A 21,144-nucleotide genomic window follows, 5' to 3' on the forward strand; every position below is an offset into this window, starting at 1 on the left:
GATCATTCTGCATACCTCTGCATAACCCTAAAGATGTTTATGAGGCTCCGAGGTTTTAGGGAACATGTTATGAAGAGTCCCTGCAAACTCTTTCTTGTTTACGTTGCAATTCCCAGTAAGAATTTGAAACTGCTATAGCCTGAGGAAAACAGGAAAAGGGGCTTTTTGTGACACTTAACCTCTTTTGTAGCTTTCAGTGGCAGAGTATCAGGAGAAATGGCGTGGGTCGCTTGTTGGAGGAATTTTGAGAGGGATGGTTGTACATTAAAATGCAGTGTATTCTCTAAAATGGCCAGCTAAGATTACTTCTATTGTAGTAATGGGGAAGAGCGGTGAGCATGCAGGCATAAAGACAATTGGAATGTAAGAGAGAGCTGGAGCCTTTTGCCTTTCGTAGATTAAACCTTCTGTTAGTGAGGACAAGAATGTATACTTTAAGAGAATATTGTTTGTGTGTAAGGAAAATACAAATGAGGTAACTTCCAAAAATCAAAAACACTAAAAAGATGAGTCAGGCTAGGACCTGGTCCTGCTTCTGAACTGTGTCTGTGTTCCTGATCTCCTTCCCGAATCAGGCATACATGAAGGGCTAACGTGATTCTCCTAAATTCATCAGAGGAGGAAGCTGAAACATACTAGACTTTGATTAAGAAGCTTTTCAATTAAAAAATTGACTACCGGTTAAGTTACTGTCCAGTTACTTGTTTTTTCCTGGATAAAAATATTTATATTTGGGGGCGCCTGGGTGGCTCAGTCGGTTGAGCGTCCGACTTCGGCTCAGGTCACGATCTCGCGGTTCGTGAGTTCGAGCCCCGTGTCAGGCTCTGGGCTGATGGCTCAGAGCCTGGAGCCTGCTTCCGATTCTGTGTCTCCCTCTCTCTCTGCCTCTCCCCCATTCATGCTCTGTCTCTCTCTGTCTCAAAAATAAATAAACATTAAAAAAAAATTTAAAAAAAATATTTATATTTGTTAATAAGTTAGAAGTCACCATGAATCAGATGGTCATTCGGAAATGTCAACCAAAGTGTTAGTTTGTTTTTAGCTCTTTTGCAAACTGATGTGGGCGAAGGTGATCAGAGAGATGGCAGAGCCTCCCCTCACGCCCTTGGCTGCTATTTGTTTAGGAAGAGCTGCCATGGCCGGGTACCATAGTCCTTGTATAGACTTGAGGCGAGCACTCTCCAAAGATCCGTGCTTGGTGGTATTGTACCAGCTCAGCAGTCACTGGCCGTTCTCAAGGGAAAAAATTGTGAAACTTCACAAACCTGAGTTAGGATTAGAGAGCCTAGCTGCCAAGTCATAGTTCATGGTTGAGTGCCGACAGTTGGCACTCAAGGAAGCCTGTATCAGAATGAAAAACATCTTATTGAGGTGGATTGCCAGTGTCGGAAAGGTGAAGGGCTCCCTCCCAACCCACCAAATTCCAGTTAAATATTTTTTCCTTAAAAAGAAATTGACTGGCAGTGAAGATTTGAAATGCAGAAGGGAAAGTTTCTGAAATAAGGTTAAAAAAAATCCACACTTTGGAACAGAAAAGAAACAAACAAACAAAAAAACCATTTAGATTACTTTTGAATAAAAATAAAATTTGGGATGAAGAAAATCATAGGATATGAAAATGGCAAAAGAAATAATGGAAAATGTAGAAAAATACACAATAAAACAGACAAAATAATTCTACAAACTCAAGTATTGCAATAATTCAGTTTCTTCCTATTTTTGCCTTTTACATGTTAACTAAATTTGAAATATTTCTAATGACGGTCAATTTAATATTTTTACTGGCAGATTACATTTTTGGCCAAACTTCCGAGAGCTATTTATGGACATTTTCCCTCGCCTGCCTATAAAAATATATCACTGGAGTATTTTTAACAGCAAAGTCTGTATGAGACAGTCTACTTTCTTGACCTGTCAGATACTTGTGGCTGCTTCTAAGTAGCCTCATTTGTAGGCTCTTGCTTGTGGTTTTTCTTCCCCCAGTTGGCATTATTTTATTTGAAAAAAAAAAATGTAGTAGTATATTCATTGAGGATACACCACATATGGCTAAAACTTCAGTTTACATAATTTCATGCCACTGCAGGAATTTTGGTTACTTCAAGAAGTAATTTTTAGATCTAAGTGATCCTGAAGGAGGATTTGCTTTCTCTTTGGTACAAACCAAAGCTGCTGTTACATTGTCCCCCCCCCCCCCCCCCCCGTTTCACCATGGTTTACAAGTAACAGCAAAAAAAAAAAAAAAAAAAAAAAAAAAGGAAATACCCTTTTCTATAACCCTTTTCTTTTTCATAAGATAAGCTATGGGGAAAGAGTGTTTTTGCGAGGTTATAGAATACCATCCTCTTCCTCCAGACAAGAATACACTCACGTCATACAGATCAGAGATGGCAGATAAGTTTCATTGTGTTTGCCAGTCAATTCTCATCGATCAATTCTTTGTGGCTGCTGGAGAATCATATTGAGAAGGGTTCAGAGGTTTAGTTCAGGCTCAGCAAGAAAGACTGTTGTGATTTTGAAAACTTTCAAGAATTTTTTCAAAAAATATTAATGAATTTAGAAGAGTTGAAGTTATATTTGGCAAGAAGAAATGTTCCAGTCAGTGAACAGTACAGTGGTGCATATCTCCACCTACTAAATAGTATTCTTTCAGATAAATAAATTTGTTTTTAATTAAAGATCTCCAAGAAGGGCTGTTCTATTAGTCACTCATTCACTCATACCTTAGTAGTAATCATTCAAGTAATTTAACTTCTAGGTAGGATCAATTGAGCTGTGGGAACTTGATTATGGGAGAAGAGAAGGAGTGGTAATTTGTGGGCAGGAGACACTAGTAGGCTTCCTAAAACGTAAAATTCTTTTGAGACATTTTGGCCCTTGGGGTTGCCAACGTCTTATCTAGGTCACTGATGAAAATATCAAATAGAACCAGGCCTTCGTTTGACACCTGCTAAACATTATTTATGTCTTAAGACTGACATCAAACCATTTGTAACCATTCTATTTATAAGTTTCCTGAGCACCCTTTGGAGTTTCCAAATATAAACTATAGTAGTACTCTGGGCATTTAGCTGATAGCTTTGCCTGAAAAATACAGTTCTCTGATTTAGCAGAGGACTCTTCTTTCAATGACGTTATGTAGTTTCATCTATAATTCTGGGGATGGTAGAAATTATTTGAGACAAAGATTTATAAAGACTTGTATTTTAGCTCTAGGTGACCCTAGTAATTTTGTACAGATTGCTTAATCTCTTTGGACCTCAGAAAACGAAGGTTAGCCCAGATTAGTGTTTCCTAACCTGTGGGCCTCAAATTCCAGAGCATTCTATCTACTGCCAGGGTCCCACAAATGCATAGAGAACCAGAATTGTGTGACTGAGTACTACCAAGACATGTGAAAGGTTGTGGAGTTATAATATTCCAAAGAGGACTTTTGAAAAGGGTGAGAATCACTGACATAAGCTATGGGCAAGCATCCACCTCTCTCTGTTAGCTCTTGACTCATAGACTCCCCTTCTACATTTGACAAGAGTAGGAATATTTGACAAGAGTCTGAATAATCACTTTTACTCTACAATAAGATAACCTTGAGGTATAAAAAATATAATCAATTTCTTCCATGTTATACGATGCCTTCTTAATGCTGTCTTTTGGATCAGTTTGTTTTCTTCAGTTTATATTGCATATGATCTTTATTATATTTGGTATCTTCCCTGATAATAATTAAACAAGGATGACCATGTGCTTATGTATTTGATTAAATTTAAATGTTGTACTTTGGTTGATAAATTCCAATGAGAAGCAGGGCCAGAGTATACAATAAGTTACTTTCATAAAAGTGAACTTTGACTTTCCTCAGACATGAGTGGTGGAGTTTCACTGTCAGCTAACATGAACTATGGAATCTTGGCTTTCTGTAGAGCTGCATGGCGCCAGATACCTTTTAATATTGCCAGGAAATATTTTATCTATGATGTCAAAACTCTCAGGACATTTGAGCTAAGAATGCACGTTACGTACTCAGGAGGACACCAAAGAAAGTTGCTCAGGTCATACAAACTGTATTTGGAACTGATGTCTTTGAGAGATCAAACTTCCACTGATATTCCAAAAATTTTAACCTTGGTAACTCTTCACAGGAAGAACAAGTGTGGGCAACTACATACAAACTTATGTCAAATTTGTTAATTGATGAATGTCAGGAACTGTGGCGTTTCTTAACTGTATACAGAAAGATACACATTTTCCATTTCTAAGAGTTGGTGAGGTTTTTTCTTTTTTTTAATAACCAGTAAAATATGATGTTTCCATATTAAAACTTGAAGTTTGGTGAAATAATACATAAATTCAATAGTTCCCTTCTTTCAGACTCCAGATGTTAGGCCATAGGTAAGGGGTAGATTATGGGTTTACCTCAAGGGATTCATTAACTAGCTCAGGCAAACAGCCTAAAGTGTTGACTGACTAAAAAATATATTTTCATATCTGTACTGTTATTTTTTAAATGTATGCTGTGGTGGTTAATACAAAATTAATTCATTAAAACGTGTTACTGATAGTATCTTTTTTAATGTGAGATACATGTATACGTATATTTAATATGCTGATCTTAAAAGAGTTCAAGAATTATCACATAGGGTTTTGTGCAATTTTTTTTTTTTTTGAGTCCTCACTTTGAAAAGGTTGGCAACCAGTGTCTGAATGGATTTCAGGTAGAGTGACAAGCTGGTAGAGGGCTATTTTTGGCAAACAGACTTTCTTATTGCAGCTGCCTATGTGCTAGGATAAAGGGCAAAGTGTGCTTTGAGAAGAAGCAGTTTTAACTAGCTTTCCACAGGTTACAGACTACATTTTACTTGTAAGAATTGTGCTTGGTGTGAGAAACGATTTCTCTCCCAAATCCAAGGTATCACATTACCTCTGAGTTTTTGGATCAAAAAACAAACAAACAAACAAACAAACAAACAATAAAACCAACAGATTCTATTCATTCAATCTCACCTTCCAGGTATTATACCTATAAATTACTAGTATTATGGAGTTAAATGAAACTACGTAACAGATATTTGCTATGAAAGGGAGAAAATTATCAAGCATTAGTTGGAAGGAATACTGAGCAGCTACAGGTATAGGAAGTTAAACTTAGGTGAAGCTTTAGTTATGGCAAATTTGGGGGCTACCGCCCTCTGGTGGTGCCCTCTCTCTTATACCTCTCTTCTACATTTTCCTGGGAAGTTTCCTTATTTTTTCAGAGCACCATTAAAAAAAAGTTTGTTATCAATTGCCAATCTCATCTTCATCCCCAAAGTCTTCATCTCCTTTTTCGAAAGTCACACACTTATATACACTTTTATTTTATTTTGTTTTATTTTTTTAATGTTTATTTATTTTTGAGAGAGAGACAGAGACAGAGACAGAGCTGTCAGCACAGCACAGAGCCTGATGCGGGGCTTGAACTCACAAACTGTGAGATCGTGACCTGAGCTGAAGTCAGAGGCTTAACCATCTGAGCCACCCAGGCACTCCTATATACTTTTATATAGTGAGTTTTATTTGTTGCTATCATAGGTTTTTACATTTAACAAAATATACTTGTTAAATATCTATTATGGAAACACCTATATGTAACTATTCATAAAAGAAGTCTATGATTGTTCTTACCACCCCTTAAGAAACTTTTAATATAGGTGAGTATATGCACAAACATAAAATTCATGGTAATAATGTTTTATTTGCCAGAAAAACAATTCTATGATCTGAAGTGCTTGACTCACCTGTCATTAAGATGAGGCAACCTTCAGTGTTTAGCTAATTTATTAAGAAGAAAATCATAATGCCAGAAGAATTACAATGTTGGGGTGCCTGGGTGGCTTGGTCAGTTAAACATCCAATTTTGGCTCAGGTCATGATCTCGCTGTCCCAAGTTCGAGCCCTTTGTGGCACTCTGTGCTGATAGCTCAGAGCCTGGATCCTGTTTCAGATTCTGTGCCTACCTTTTTCTCTCTGCCCCTCCCCTGCTTGTGCTCTATCTCTCTCTCAAAAATAAATAAACATTAAAAAATTAAGAAAAAAAAAGAAAACGAGTCAGCAAAAATTCTAGTACTAAATTCATTACTGCTAAGGGTATATATATAATATATATAGTAATATATAATATTATAATAATATATAATAATATACAATATATAGTAATATATATAATATATATAAATTACTATTACATAACTAGTCATGTATATATACATTTACTAGTAATAAGTTTACTAATAATACTAGTACATTACCAGTAATAAATTTACTAATAGTAAGTATATACGTAGAGAGAGACAAAGAGATGGAGACACCAAGGTCTGGCAAAATACTGAAAATCTGGTGAATGTTAGGTGAAGGATAAAAAAGAGTCATTACATCAGCCTTTGCAACATTTTTCTAGTTATGTCTTGTCAGGAAAGGGAAACAAAAACAAAGATAAACTATTGGGGCTACATCAAAATAAAATGCTTTTTTATTTTATTTTTTAAATTTATTTTTATTTTAGAGAGAGAGGGTGTGTGCACAAGTGGAGGGAGGGACAGAGGGAGAGAGAGAGAGAGAGAGAGAGAGAGAATCTTAAGCAGACTCCATGTTCAATGTGGAGCCTGACGCACGAGCTTGATCCCACCACCCTGGGATCATGACCTGAGCCAAAATCAAGAGTCAGATTCTCAACTGACTGAATCACCCCCAAAGCTTTGGGTGCCCCCAAAGCTTTTGCATAGCAAAGGAAACTATCAACAAAACAAAAAGGCAACCTACTGAATGAGAGAAGATATTTGCAAATGATATATCTGATAAGGGATTAATATCCCAAATATACAACTTATTACCAAAAAACCAAATAATACAATTAAAAAATGGGCAGAAGACTTGAATAGACATTTTTCCAAAGAAGACATACAGACAGCCAATGGACACATGAAAAGATGCTCATCATCACTACATCAGGGAAATACAAATCAAAACCACAATTACATAGCATCTTACACCTGTCAAAAAGCCTAAAAAAAAAAAAAAAGGACACAAGAATTAACAAATGTTGGTGAGAATGTGGAGAAAAAGGAATCCTTGAACACTATTGTGGGAGTGCAAACTGGTGCAGTCACTGCAGAAAACAGTATGGAATTTCCTCAAAAAGTTGAAAATAGAAATACCACATGAGCCAGTAATTCCACTCCCGGATATTTACCCAAGAAAATGAAAACACTAGTTAAAAAAGATATATGCACCGCTATATATTTAGTGAAGCATTATTTACAATAGTCAAGATATGGAAGCAACCAGGGACACCTGGTTGGCTTAGTCAGTTAAGCGTCTGACTGTGGCTCAGTTCATGATCTCACGGTTCATGGGTTCAAGTTCTGACAGTGCAGAGCTTGCTTGGGGTTCTCTTTCTCTTTCTCTCTGTCTCTGTCTCTGTCTCTGTCTCTCTCTCAAAATAAATAAATAAACTTTAAAAAAGATATGGAGGGGCACCTGGGTGGCTCAGTCGGTTAAGCTTCCAACTTCGGCTCAGGTCATGATCTCACGGTTCGTGAGTTCGAGCCCCGCTTTGGGCTCTGTGCTGACAGCTCAGAGCCTGGAGCCTGTTTCAGATTCTGTGTCTCCCTCTCTCTCTCTGCCCCTCCCCCATTCATGCTGTGTCTCTCTCTGTCTCAAAAGTAAATAAATGTTAAAAAAAAATAAAAAAGATATGGAAACAACCCTATATATATTATATATATAATATATGTAATGGAATATTACTCAGCCATAAAAAAGAATGAGATCTTACCATTTTTTTAAAAAAAAATTTTAACGTTTATTTATTTTTGAGACAGAGAGAGACAGAGCATGAGCAGGGGAGGGGCAGAGAGAGAGGGAGACACAGAATCCGAAACGGGCTCCAGGCTCTGAGCTGTCAGCACAGAGCCTGACGCGGGGCTCGAACTCACAGACTGTGAGATCATGACCTGAGCCGAAGTCAGACGCTTAACTCACTGAGCCACCCAGGAGCCCCAAGATCTTATCATTTGTGACAACATGGATAGAACTAAAGGGTATTACACTAAGTGAAATAAGTCAGACAGAAAAAGACAAATACTGTATGAGTTTACTTATATGTGAAATCTAAAAAACAAAACAAGTTAATAAACAAACAGCAAACCAAACAAACAGAAAGCAGCAACAGATCCATAAATACAGAGAACAAACTATTAGTTGTCAGAGGAGAGGACGGTGGGGGATGGGCAAAATAGACGAAGGAGAGTGTGAAATATAGTCTTCCAGTTATGGGGATAAAGGTAACACATAGGGAATATAGTCAATGGCATTATAATAGTGTTCTATGGTGACAGATGGTAGCTACCCTTGTGGTGAGCATAGCATAACATATAGACTTGTCAAATCATTATGTCATACACCTGAAAATAACGTAAGACTGTGTGTCAGCTGAACTTCAAAAAAAAAAAAAGACCTATTATATAATTCTTGTACTTTTTTGATATATTTGGAATTTTTGTTCAAAATAAAAAGTGAGGAAAAAAGAGGTAAAAGCTACTGCTAATCAAGTAGTTTAAATATTTTAATTTATAAAACAGGTAGGTCACAGTTGTTTAAAATGGAAGGTCTTTTAGAAATGAAGAATGAGCTGCCAGCTACTCAATCAACTCCACTGTCATCATTTGTTATCCCAAGGAATTTGTTCTTTAACCCGTGATGAAGGACTGGGGAAGGAAAAGCAGAAAACATTCAATGACTGCTGTAAATTCACTGGCCAGAAATAAACTTGGAAATCTTCAGGCTAAGCAGATCTTCTAATATTTGCAAACTGTACAAATAGATTCTAAGAACAAATGATTTCTAACACTATTCCCAAAAACAGTGTGGCGGTAATCTACTATTCCACTCTAAAGGCATGTCTCACTGCAATGGAAAACTACTTACTCTGCAATTAGTAAATGATAAAAGAGAAGAGAGATTGCGCTGCAATATTTTTCTGTGAATAGGAGACCCAGAACTGAAAATTAAAACATTCAGTGAATTCCTGAGTGCAGAGTATTTTTTTCTGTGGAATGAGCTACAGGATCCTTAGAAGTTTAGCGCAGTGACCTCAATTAAAATTCATTTTAAATTCCTTGACTTTTTTTTTTTTTTACTATTGTATACATGTACAAATAAGAAAAACCACCATTTTCTGGAAAAATTCTGGAATGCCACAGACTAATTTGAGATATTTACGATTTCAGGGACATTTTTTGTAGTAGGAACTTTAATCTTTAGTTACAAGATGTTAAAATTACTGTTTTATTAAAATACATAACTCAAACAAGCAAAACTGCCTGAAATTAAACTCCCAGTGCTTAATTCCAAATGCTATAAGAGAGTGAATATTTACTTTAGGTATTTTAGGCATTGATTTCAGCATCTTTTTCAAATTATTGACTTTGTTAAGAAGTATCACTAAAAAGGATAAACTAATTTTATGCTTATGATAGATTAAACTCAAAAATAGTAGCTTTTCCACTAGCTATTCTTAAATGAAAGAACAGAATTCAAAGATAGGAATGTTTAGCTTGGCTGAAATTGGCACTATTTAAGGGTAAGTGATAAACACATGGCCCCATCACAAAATTATTGTTTAAAGCGAGATCAAAGATAGAAAATTCTGGTTGAAATAGGACTTTCTTTAAAAATATGCTATGCTCTTTATTGCTGATGGAAATATGGCCACAGATAAGGTAAAATCCTCCTGTTTCTTCTCTAAGCAACATACTAAATGCAAAGGCAAATGGCCCTAAAAGTGCTGGAATTGTTACTTAGCATCAGTTAACAAAATCACATTGGGAACACACTTGCGTGAGAACTCTCTTAACACAGACAAGTTCAAAGAATAACGGAGTTAGTAAACCAAGTATCCAAAGAGTAAATCTCTCTTGAGAAAAATAAATAAATAAAAGCTTCCCATTTAGACTTTTAAAACATTTACCTTGTAACTTGAAGTGGGGTAGAAGGGAGAAAATGTTTCTCTTGAAATGCTCAAAAATCTGATTTCTTGTATGTTTTGTGATTCCCCCCCTCCTTGTATAGAAACCTGAATCATAATGCTTGTTATTTTAAAATATGTTTTATACTTTCTGACTGAGTCCAGGTGCCACACACTTGACTGTCCCTGGTTCAGCTCCACTTTTTAGTACTGCTTCCTGTCATTGGTTGGAAATGATGAAGTATGCCCTGGTTTCCCCCTATTTATAGAACGGAGGTGATGAACAGAAAAGATAGATGGAGCTTATATCAGAGTTTAAGTAAAAGTCTTAAGCTCCAGGCTTGTGTGTGAATTTGAAGAATGAGGAGTGGGCTCTTTATTAGCTTTGTCTTCTCCTTTGCTGATCATTGTCTATTAATCAACCATATGTATACTTAAGAATTGGCAAAGTCTGATTATTTTCTCTTACCTACTAAATAAGACCTTCTAAATAATTATAAACCTCTAAATAAATGAAGCTTAGTATATCCTTGTAACTGTTATTCAGGGAGCTATTTTTTCCCCATGCAGCCTGAATCATTAACTGTTAAGTTTTAATATTTTATATTTTCTTAAGAAAAAGGCAATCCATTATCCTATTCATCCCATATTGGGCTTGGAATACCATCCTGTAAATGGAAGAATATGAGTTCTATTCATCTCACTTGATTATAAGTTATAAAAAGTTGGTCTGTAAGTTATGTCATTCATTCATTCATTCATTCATTCATTCATTCATATAACAAGTATTTAGTAAGTATATGCCATGTGCCAGGCATTTAATTGAAAGGTAACAATAAAGAAGACACACAGCTCACTCCTATGGGGTTCACATCCTAGGATAAAACTAAGTGTGTAGATAATTATAACACAGCCATACAACTCAATCTTTTGAACTGGGAAATTTTCCAGGGAATGTTGTATCTGAGCTGAGAACTGAAGGACTTGTAGGAATGGGAAGCTAAAAACCAGAAGTAGAAGAGGAAGGAGGGGCATAAGGGAAAAATGAAAATGTATTTCAGTGGGAGGTATCAGCATGTTTAAGACCCAAAAGTTAGAGACAGCATGATGTAAGCCTGGACCCTGGGGTAGAGTACAAAGAGACGAGGTTGGCAATATCAAGTATTGAAGGCAATTCCCATTCTTTTTAGGATTTTGAGCTTTACTCTAAAGGTAATGAGCAGTCATTGTAGATTTTTAAAGTAGGGGCTGAGAAAATAAAAATCACTTTGTCTGCATTGGAAATGGAACAGAGCAGAAAAATACTGTTAGGAATATCGTTAAGAAGCTGTTGCAATGATTCCAACAAGAATGGTAGAGATTTAAACCAAGGGATGGGGTGCCTTGCTGGCTTATTTGTTATGCAACTGACTCTTGCTTTCAGCTCAGGTCATGATCTCACAGTTCATGCAATCGAACCCCACGTTGGGCTCCCGTCTGACAGCACAGAGCCTGCTTGGGGTTCTCTCTCTTCATCTCTCTCTGCCCCTCAACACTCATGCTTTCTCTCTCTTTTTCAAAACTTATAAAAAATAGTGGTACAAGATTTAAAACAAAAAATTAAGAAGAAACTAACTGAAAGAAGGAGTTGACTCTCATTCCAGACTCTAATTTTCTGGGGTCATGACTTCCATTTCTGCAGTAATCCTATTCAAGTCAAGATAAATCACACCTATTTGAGCCAGTTCTGTCATTCTCATCTGAAAAAAAGTTGGATTGGTCTCACAGGATATTTTTCACAAAGCCATGTTCTTTATTATTTTGTTGTTCCTCAAGTGTTCGCCAATTGATTTGTAATGATTAAATATAGTTATTTGGAGGGAGAAGTTGTTGAACTTTTAAAAAAATGTTGATTTATTTTGAGAGAGAGAGAGAGAGAGAGAACAAGCAGGGAGGGCCAGAGAGAGAGAGAATCCCAAGAAGGCTCTGTGCTGTCATACTGGAGCCTGACATGGGCTTTCTCAAAATAAGCAAACATTAAAAAAAATTATATAATTTTATAATATATAAAATTAATTATAATTAATAATTAAAATATTATTATTTTAATTATTTAATATTATATTAAAATATAATATTATAATTAATATATAATTAATTATATAATTATATAATTCAAAGGATAAAGGGAAATTGACAAACTTTGGAGAAATTTAGAAAGTAGATTCTAAAAGACTTGATTATTATTTAAAGAGACAGAGAGAGAGAATAAAAATTGATGCTTACAATTTTTGCCAGGGCAACTGATGGATGGCGGAAATATTAATAATTATATGTGTTATATAAAGCACAAAAGAGAAATTCAGTTTCCAGATTTGAAAGTCATCAGCAAGTAGACTGTAATTAAAACCTAGAACATGCCTGAAACCATCTGGGACATGTGTAGGTGAAAAGAAGAGGAGGCCTGGACATTACCATGGAGACCAACATAAAAAGGATGAGTTAAGCAAGATAAACCTGCAAAACAGGGGCACCTGGGTGGCTCAGTCAGTTAAGCGTCTGACTTCGGCTCAGGTCATGATCTTGTGGTTCATGAGTTTGGACCCTGTGTTGGGCTCTGCGCTGACAACTTGGAGCCTGGAGCCTGCTTCGGATTCTGTGTCTCCCTCTTTGTCCCTTCCCCGCTCGTACTCTCTCTCTTTCTCAAACATAAGTAAAACACACACACACACAAAAACCCCTGCAAAACAAACTGAGGTGGAATGCTCAAAGAGACACAAGGGAAACCTCGGGTCTATGGTGTCAAGGGAGTCAAGAAGCCATTGACATCAATGTCAATATCATATGGGATTAAGTTATATGAATACCGAAGAGTATTTTCATGATAATTAATGGTTTATTGGTTTGAAGATATTGGTTTCCTAGTCTTGCACTACCTTTTCTTTTTCCTTGAGCACCCGCCTGACTACCTTTAAAAGCAAGTTTGGGAGCTAAAAAAATTTGTTCTGTTAGTATTTCAATGATGTTATTACAATATGTGTATAGTGATTTTTTTAAATAACATTTCTTTTTTTAATTTAAATTTTAGTTAGTTAACATACAGTGCAATATTGGTTTCAGAAATAGAATTCGGTGATTCATCACTTACATACAACACCTGGTGTTCATCACAACAAGTGCCCTCCTTAATAACCATCACCCATCTATCCCACCCCCCACCCACCTCCTTCCAACAACCCTCGGTTTATTCTCTTCATTAAAATCTCTTCTCAGTGTGCCTGAGTGGCTCAGTCAGTTAAGCGTCTGACTTCAGCTCATGTATTTGTGGTCTTTCCAAAGTTTTTCTTGTGGTTGACTTCAAGTTGCATAACTTGCGATCTGAAAATATGCATGGTATGATCTCAATCTTTTGTACTTGTTGAGGGCTGATTTGTGACCCAGTATGTGATCTATTCTGGAGAATGTTCCATGTGCACTCAAAAAGAATGTGTATTCTGCTGCTTTCAGATGAAATGTTCTGAATATATCTGTTAAGTCCATCTGGTCCAGTGTGTCATTCAAAGCCATTGTTTCCTTGTTGATTTTCTGAGTAGATGATCCGTCCATTGTTGTAAGTAGAGTGTTAAAGTCCTCTACTATTTTTGTATTATTATCAATGAGTACATTTGTTATTAATTGGTTTATATATTTGGGTACTCCAAGTTGGGGGCCTAAATATTTAAATTGTTAGATCTTCTTGATGGATAGACCCCTTAATTATGACATAATGCCCTCTTCATATCTCGTTACAGTCTTTGTTTTAAAATCTAGTTTGTCCAGGGGCACCTGGGTGGCTCAGTCGGGTAAGCACCTGACTTTGGCTCAGGTCATGAACTCACGGTTTGTGGCTTTGAGCTCCACGTTGGGCCCTGTGCTGACGGTTGAGCGCTTGGAGCCGACTTGGGATTCTGTGTCCTCTCTCTCTCTGCCCCTCCTCTGCTCATGCTCTCTCTCTCTCTCTCTCTCTCTCTCAAAATTAAAGTAAACATTAAAAAAAAGTTTTAAATTTATTTTGTCTGATATAAATATAGCTACTCTCTTTCTTTTGATGTCCATTAGCATGATATATGGTTCTCCATCCCCTCACTTTCAGTCTGCAGGTGTCTTTAGGTCTAAAATGAGTCTCTTGTAGGCAGCATTTGGATTGATCTAATTTTTTCTAATCCATTTTGATATCCTATGGGCATTTAGCCCATTTACATTTAGAATGATTATTGAAAGATATTAATTTAGTGCCATTGTACAGTTGGTGTTTCTGGTAATGTTCTCTGGTCCTTTCTAGTCTTTGTTGCTTTGGTCTTTTTTTCCCCCCCTTTTACTCAGGGAGTCCCCTTAATGTTTCTTGCAGGGCTGATTTAGTGATCATGAATTCCTTTAGTTTTTGTCTGGGAAACTATTTATCTCTCCTTCTATTCTGAATGACAGCCTTACTGTATAAAGAATTTTTTTGCTACATATTTTTCCTGTTCAGCACTTTGAATATTTCCTGCCATTCGCTTCTGGTCTATCAAGTTTCAGTGGGCAGGTCTTATGTATCCTCATTTGTAGGTTAAGGACCTCTTGTCCCTAGCTGCTTCCAGAATTCTATCTTTGTATTTTGCAACTTTCACTATGATATGTTATGGTGTTGATCTGTTTTTGTTCATTTTAAGGGGAGTTGTCTGTGTCTTTGGGACTTGAATGCCTGTTTCCTTCCCCAGATTAGGAACACTCTCAGCTATAATTTGTTTAAATAAACCTACCCCCTTTCCCCATTCTTCTTTTGGACCCTTATGATATGAATATTGTTTCATTTTGTGGAATCACTGAGTTCCCTAAGTCTCCCTTTGTGATCTAATAGTTGTTTTCTTTCTCTCTTCTTCTCAGCTTCGGTACTTTCCATAGTTTTATCTTCTATATCACCTGTTCTCTACTTTGTTTCTTCCATTCTCATTGGGACTATATCCAGTTGTTTTTGCCTCTCAGTTATAGCATTTTTTTTTCAGCCTGACTAGTTTTTAGGTCTTTGGTCTTTACAGCAAGGGTTTCTCTGGTGTCTTCTATGGCTTCTTTCAAGCCCAGCTAGTAGTCTTATGACTGTTGTTCTAAATTCTTGTTCAGAGATATTGCTTATATCTGTTTTGAGCACGTCCCCGGCTATGATTTCTTCTTGACCATTCCTTTGGGGCGGGAGGTGGGGGGGGGGGGATTTCCTCCATCTTGTCATTTTGGCTAAGTTTCTGTCTTTTGTGTGTTTTGAAAGCTTGTTATGTTTCTTGCACCTGAGAGTAACGATATATTAAAAAGGGATCATACACTATCCAGGGCTTGGGACTTCAAGAAATGTTTCTTGTGTGTGCTGTGTGCACTATGTTGTTGCGTTTTGGCTGCTCTTTCCCACTGAAAGCGGGAAAGTCAGTCCTCTGAAGAGCTCCTCCTTGCTTTCAGTTGGGAGTGTTTGGACCTTTAACTAGGTGTGCTTTGATTTGTTTGTTAAAATAAGTCTCTCATCTGCCATACCGACTCCTTCTACTGTGGAGATCCTTCTGTCAATCCTCAGATTGATTGTTCCAAGTGATCTGACTTCAATACAGCTCAATACAGTGTTTGAAGGATGAAGAAAGCCCAGAGTCCTCCTACTTCTCTCCCACCTTAACTCCTCCCCTTAAATAGCATTTTAATTTGAGCACCCCATTTTCCCTCCCTCTCTAGATCTCAAATTATAATCCAGAGGTGCATATATGTTAAACTGTTAGCTAGGAGCTCACAGCTAGGAACTGTTCTAGAACAGAAGAAAAAACCCTGTGTGTAGCAATAGAGTTATTAGGCTAATTTAGCTTAAGCTTATTTAAAACTCAGATTTTGGACTCAAAATGAGATGAGTTTAAATCTATTTCTACACATTTAGTAGCTATGTGATATTAAATAAATATCTTAACTTCTCAATCTTCAGTTTCCTCACCTGAAAATTGAAGATAATAATATGTATCTTCAAATGTTTTTGTAAAAATTAAAATGATAATTTATGTAAAGTGATTAATACATTAATTAAGTAGTTAGTTATTAATATCATTGGCTTCATTAACACATTATAACCAATTGAACTAAATGGCAAATAATCTGGTAACTTTTGCTCTGGTGATTGTGTTTCATAAAAGCTGCCAAATATTAGTATTAAAATCCATGAGGAAATGCAAACTTGAACACCACTATAGACCAAAGGGACCTAACAGACACATATAGAACATTTCTTCCAACAGCAAGAGATTACATATTCTTTTCAAGGGTGTATGGAACATTCACTGGGACATATTATATATTAGGCCACAAAACAAGTCTTAACAAGTTAAAAAAGATAAAATATCAAATGTGTTTCCTGACCGCAGTGGTATGAAACCAGAAATCAATAGCAGGAAGAAAACTGAAAAATTTATAAATATATGGAAATTAAACAACACACTTCTCAGCAACCAATGGGTCAAAAAAAAAGTAAAAGGGAAATAAAAAAAATATCTTGAGACAAATGAAAAGGGAAACACAATATAACAAAACTTATGGGATGCAGTAAAAGCAGATCTAAGAGGGGAATTTATAGTGACAAATGCCTATACTAGGAAAAAAGAAAAATCTCAAATAAAGAAATTAACATCACACCTAGAAAAAGAAGAAAGAAGTAAAACCTAGAAAAAGAAGAAAGAAGTAAAACCTAAAGCTAGCAGGAAGAAAAAGATATGTACACTGAAAACTACTAAAAACTGATGAAAGAAATTGAAGACACAAATAAATGGAAAGAGTTCCCATGTTCATGGATAGAAAGAATTAATATTGTGAAAATGTTCACACTTCCCACAGCAAGCTACAGATTAAGTGCAAAATTTAATGGCAAAATTCCAATGGTATTTTCCACAGGAATAGGAAAAAACTTCCAAAATTTATATAGAACCACAAAAGACTGAAGAGCAAAAGCAATCTTGAGCACAAAGAACAAAGCTGAAGGCATCACACTTCCTAATTTCAAATATACTGCAAAACTATACTAATAAAAACAACATGTACCTGGCATAAAATCAGCATATATAGATCAGGGGAACAGAAAGAGAGTCCATAAATAAATCCATTCACTTTTGGTCAATTGATCTTTGACGAAGGTGCCAAGGACACACAATGGGATAAAGACTGTCTCTTTAATAAATGGTTTTGGGAAAACTGGTTTTCCACATGCAGAAGATTGAAATTGGACCCTTATCTCACTTCATATACAAAAATCAACACAAAATGGAGTAAGAGACTTAAATGTAAGACCTGAAACAATAAAACTATTAGAAGAAAACATAGGGGAAAAAGCTTCTTTACATTGGTCTGGGTAATGATATTTTGGATATGATCTCAAATTATAGGCAACAAAGGCAAAAACAGACAAATGGAATTGCATCAAACTAAAAAGTCTTTTGCACAACAAAGGAAACAATCAAGAGTGAAGAGACTATCTAAGAAATGGGAGAAAATATTTGCAAGACATACATCTGATAAAGGGTCAATATCCAAAATACATAAAGAACTTAAACAACTCAATAGCAAACAATAATCCAATTAAAAATGGGAAAAGGACATGAGTAGACATTTCTGAAAAGAAGGCACACAAATGGTCAAAAAAATATATAAAAAGTCTCAACATCACTAATCAGTAGGGAAATGCAAATCAAAATCACAAGTGAGATATCACCTCATATCTATTAGTATGTCTGTGATCAAAATACAAGACATAGCAATTGCTGGCAGGGATGTGGAGAAAAGGGAACCCTTGTACTTGGTTGGTGGGAATGTAAATTGGTGCAGTCATTATGGAAAACAGTATGAAAATTCCTCACAAAACTAAAACTATAACTACGATATGATCCACCCAGATCCTACTTTTGGGTAGGAAGTGAGGAAATGAAATTGGGATCTCAAAAAGATATCTGCACTCTTATGTTCATTGCAGCATTATTCATAAGAACAAGATATAAAAACAACCCAAGCATCCATCAGTAGAAGAATGGGCAAAGAAGATGTGATATACAAATACAATAGATTTATTTAAATGGATTTATATAAATACAATGGATTATTCTACCATAAGAAAAAGGAAATACTGCCTTTTGCAAAGTCATGGATGAACCTGAAGGACATTAGGCTAAGTGAAATAAACCAGACAAAGAAAGACAAAAACAATATGATCTCACTTATATGTGCAAAGTGAAAAAAAAAAAGTTGAACCGATAGAAGCAGAGAGTAGAACGGTGGTTACCAATGGCTGGGGGTAGGGAAAAAGGTTGGGGAAATGGGGAGATATTGGCCAAGAGGTACAAAAAGTTGTAGTTATGTAGGATGAATAAGTCTAGAGATTAATGTACAGACATGATGACTATACTTAATAATACTATATTGAACACTGGAAATATGCTAAGAGAGTAGATTTCAGGTGAAATTATCACAGACAAAACTGGTAATTATGTTACCAGTTAACATAAGAGATATGTTAATTAGTTTTACTGTAGTAATCATTTCATTATGTGTATGTACATCAAATCATCATTTGTATGCTTTAAATATATATACTTTTTATTTTGACAATACATAAACAAATGAAAACTACCAAAATAAATATTATTCTGATGTTCACAACTTACTTTGAAATGCATCACAGAATAGATTTATGAGTGTATAAATGGATTCATAATAGATTATGAATGTATTTATGAGTGCCTAAATGTACAGGTTTTTAGAGTTGTTTCTGCAAAGTTATTCTTAGTATTTTGCTCTGACAGTTACTTTGAGTAGAATTTTATCATATTTTAGCATCTTCACATAGGTACTCTTTTAAAACTGTGTTTAAAAATATATGAATATTTGAGAGAGATACTAAAGAATATCCAATGTTGGGATCGTTATCAATATCAATATCCTTTTATGCCAAATTACACATTCTTTTTTTTTAAGTTTTTATTTATTTATTTAACTAATCTCTACACCCAATGTGGGGCTCAATCTCACGAACCCAAGATCAAGAGTTGCATGCTCTTCCAACTTAGCCAGCCAGGTGCCTCCCAATTGCACTTTCTTAATTACAGAATGGATACAGATATGACTGAAATCAGGGAATTTAAAAAGTTATTATTAAGGGGCTTTGTAAACCACAAACAAGTAAGATGCTATTCTTTTTTTTATTTAAGATTTTTTTTTTGATGTTTATTTATTTATTTAAACGTTTATTTATTTTAGAGACAGAGAGAGACAGAACATGAACGGGGGAGGGTCGGAGAGAGAGAGAGGGAGACACAGAATCGGAAACAGGCTCCAGGCTCTGAGCTGTCAGCACAGAGCCCGACGTGGGGCTTGAAATCACGAACCACGAGATCATGACCTGAGCGGAAGTTGGACGCTTAACCGACCGAGCCACCCAAGCGCCCCGTGATGTTTATTTATTTTTGAGAAAGAGAGAGGAGGGGGACAGAGTGTGAGTGGTGGAGGGGCAGGAAGAGAGGGAGACAATTTGAAGCAGGCTCCAAGCTGGAACATGAGGAAATTTTATTTCTATGCTTTTTATCTGAAATATTACATGGAATATTGGGTATGTCAGTAAGAGTCAGAAGATGTCAGCTGCATCCTTCTAGTTATAGAAAATATAACTGCTTGAATATTTTTATGACTGATTTCATTTCAAATGGCAGAGAAACACAGATTAAACTTTATGTCTATTTTTATATTCTTTAGAAGTATACTCAATTCAGTCACAATCATTCAGCTATTTTGAGTGTTATTGTGGGATGGGAAAAAAATGAATGTCATTGAGTTGAAACGCATTATTTTTGTGCGTGTGTTTGTGTATGTTCGCGTGTCTGTGTGTATATGTGTGTATATGACATACCAGAGATATTTAACCAATAAGACTAAAAGCAAGATTCTGAAAATAGACTATAATACACTTAAAGTTAGAATTATATGCCTCATGTTTTCCTAGTAATGTGAGAAAGCTAAACTTCAACAGTTTCCTGTTTTTAGAGTTTCTTCTTTCCAACTGTAACCTGAATCAAAAAGGAAAATTGTAGGTTTTAAATGATGTGGAATACTATTGAAAAGCCAAAATTTTTTACTGTTTTAATACCTAAAATCTTTGTTCAAAGAATGAATTTTGGAAATGAATTTTGGGATGAATTTTTTGGAAAAGAAAATTTGTTTACCCATTATTATTTAAAATATAATTCTGTTTAATATATTTTCTATATTAAATCTTAATTAACATATAGATAATATTTGGAAATTTAGACATCATAAAAGGAATCTTTTGAAATCTAAGTTTAAGAATGGAAGATTTTAATGTCTCATAATGAAGCATAGCATGAAACCCGTAACACTGGAGGAATTTTGGGTGATGCCAGCTGTAAGCATCACAACATAAATCAAACAGCTGTAAGTACAGGAGTCTGGTAAGTACTGATTAATATTTATTTTGTTACCAATTGCAAGCAACAGGACTGAGTAGCTAATGTAATGCATTGAACAAAGGCATTTTATGGTTTTCTAAGGATTAGGCTTTGAACTCCATGCAGCCACATGGTTGTGATATGTTTCTTTAACTAACTTTTGTTAGTGGGTATGACAGGCAGACTACAAACGTTAAATGATTAGAGTTTTCAAATAGTAGCTGTTCCATATATATTTGTTGAATAAATGCAAGTCCTAAGTAGATGGGTGAGACTTAGAGCAACTGAAACAATTTCTAGTATTTTAGATGTTTCTATTTCCTTTACTTGAATCTTTTCTTCATTTCAAGTTGTTAATTACAATAAATTTATACTTCATCTTTTTTTACTTTGTTAAGCAGCTTTTAATGTCCTAAATACATATGTTTGTAAAAATCATTGTTAGCATTGCTTTTCCTCATAATGTCTTATGTTTATGCCCCATATTAGAGTTTGCAAATTAATTTTTGTGTTTTGATTTTTAATGTTTATTTATTAAAAAATTTTTAATTAATTTATTTTTGAGACAGAGAGAGACAGAGCATGAGCAGGGGAGGGGCAGAGAGAGAGGGAGACACAAAATCTGAAGCAGGCTCCAGCCATCAGCACAGAGCTTGACGCAGGGCTTGAACTCACAGACTGTGA

Source organism: Panthera pardus, unplaced genomic scaffold, assembly GCF_024362965.1.
Source record: "Panthera pardus isolate Hobbes unplaced genomic scaffold, ASM2436296v1 HiC_scaffold_13, whole genome shotgun sequence".
Taxonomy (NCBI): Eukaryota; Metazoa; Chordata; class Mammalia; order Carnivora; family Felidae; genus Panthera; species Panthera pardus.